The following is a 2,524-nucleotide window of genomic DNA, read 5'->3' as shown; positions in this document are numbered from 1 at the left end:
CAAAAGTAATTCTAAGAGTTCAACACTAAATTCCATGAATTTCTTCCCAATATTTTCTTCACATTCTCAAAATTTTTGGATCTCTTCAATGTGGAAGAAATCTATGGTGAAAATCAAATATTTTTTGTTTGGAGTGAAACTCTTACCTAAAGATGATCAAATACGATGTTAAAAAGCCTTGAAATTGCCCCAAATCCAATATCTCTCAAGCCCTAGGTCGAAAATTGCATTTTTAGGAGGAAGAGGATGATGAATAGTGGCGGTTGACTGGTCAGAATTGTGGTTAAAGGTAATTTTTGGTGTGCTTGCCTTCGGTAGGGTGTTCGGCGCCGTTAGCGCGGTCTATTGAAATTATATCCTAAGTCTCGGGAAAAGTACGCCGTCGGCGACGTCGAGGGTGCCGGCGGCGGCCTCTATTGATTTGGTTCAATTTCTAGATTTTTGCAATTTCGATCAATTTCAAGCCTCAACGACATCCATTTAATCATTATAGACATAATTTTAAGTGATTAAATTAATTTTTATAGACATAATTTTAAGTGATTAAATGATGTACTTATCACAAATAAACTTTCACAACACAAAACATCACATTTATATATAAATAATATACTTTACATAACACACCTAAGTTTGATATTTTCTCAACCTCAATACATTAATTCAGCGTTGCAATACAAGCCGCAACACTCAAAACGCTGAAAACAAAACATCCTATGCTTAGTTTCAACTATAAAGAGATCTAAAAGCATAATTCTAAAGCAAAGCAAATGCAAAGTTTAAATCAAATTACATACATAGACAAACAAGTAGTAATATAAATCTACTATTCATCAGATTCAGTACTAGATTCTTCTCTGAGATCACCCATTGATTGCACATGAACAAAGAGGTTGTAGAAGGGTCAGTATGAAAATTCTTCAGTAGAATCCTCTTCTATTAATTTCATCCTCCTAATCAGCCGTATCAACCTATCTTCTAAATGTCCAGAGTGCTCAAAATGAAAATGTTCTCAAAATGTTATTTCATCCTCGAGTCTAAATGATCAAAGAAGTCAGAGATATTATTAATCGCATTCAAGACATTTTGTACCTCCTGCTTCAATTTCTTGATTTTGCGCAGGATCACCAGAGTCTTGTCAGGAATTAAGGGTTGAACTGGCAGGGGATTCTGAGGTGAATGGAGATGCTTGATCTATTATAATAGTCATGTCATTTTCATCTTCAAAAGCTGGTAATCTCTCAGTTGGGTCCAAAGGCTTCCAAGGTAGAAGTACCTTTTCCTAATTTTTGTAGGACACTTGGAACTGACTGTAAAGTGAGAAAATTGTGGAAGGGTGTCCAAGCCCATAAGTTGATCCATGAATGTTTAGGCCCAAAACTGACTTCACAATTATTGATCCAATATCGATCGACAATCCCCTTTAGATGCAGTAATTCAAAATAGCACTTTCTTTAAAAAGTTTACTGATCTTCATTGTCGGTAATAGTTTCGCAAAAATGAAAAAGAGCCAAAGTTTTAAAACGGGATTCAGGAGTGTCACAGAAAAACTAACATACTCGTTTTCTCTCATTTCCCAATCTTCAGTTTCGTCCGTTAAATATTCTTAAATCTCATTCATCTGGTTTATTGTCGGGACGACGTTGGAATAATGACACACAGGAACGTTCTCGATCATGTATAATTCATTGATCCTTGCAGGAGTGAAAGTGATCCATCTACCTCGCACATAAACGACTCCCTAGTTGATTCCATGCAAATTTGCATAAAATTCCTTTACCACAGGAACAACCACGGTGACTGTAGTATAGCACAACACTTCCCATCTTCGCCGCACTATCATCTCTTCAATTGCCGTCGAGGGATTATTCAATCCTTGATTTACGAATCCTCGTTCCTTGATCAATCTTTCCTTTATCAGTAACTTGTTGAAGATTCGCTGTGCTTCCGCACTAATAAACTTTCCCCTATTGAACATTCACATTCTAGGATTATCAGGGGAATTAGACGCCATAGGAATGAAATTGGTGGAGTTTCACTTCTTTTTTGGGGGAAATATGACTTTAGGAATCAAATTTGGGAGTTTAAAAGGGTAACTTCTGCCCAAAAACAGCCAAAAACCGCCCTTCAAACTTGAGAAACCGCCATCTCGCTGGTCTCATCGTCGGCGAGCCTTTGTATTTATTTTGCTTGGACTCTCAGGAAAAACTCGCCATCGGCGGCGTCGATGGCGCCGTCGGCGTACGAGGAAAAAATTGCACAGTTTTGCTCTGGTCCGAATGCGTTCCAATTTTTCTTTATGGAACCAATTCTTATGATGATTCAAGGGTAAAACTAACAATAATTTCAAATAAAAGCTACTATAATCGCAGTAAAAGTAAAGATAACTATGGGTTGCCTCCCATAAAGCACTTGGTTTAACGTCGTCAGCCTGACCTATTCAGGTGTTATTCAGGTTGACTGATCATTAAAACCTCTTTAAAATTTTATCTTTTACCCTCAAAATATGGTTTTAATCTGTGTC

This window comes from Phalaenopsis equestris, unplaced genomic scaffold (genome assembly GCF_001263595.1).
Source record: "Phalaenopsis equestris unplaced genomic scaffold, ASM126359v1 Scaffold001216, whole genome shotgun sequence".
NCBI lineage: Eukaryota > Viridiplantae > Streptophyta > Magnoliopsida > Asparagales > Orchidaceae > Phalaenopsis > Phalaenopsis equestris.
Note: the sequence above shows the minus strand (reverse complement) of the source record.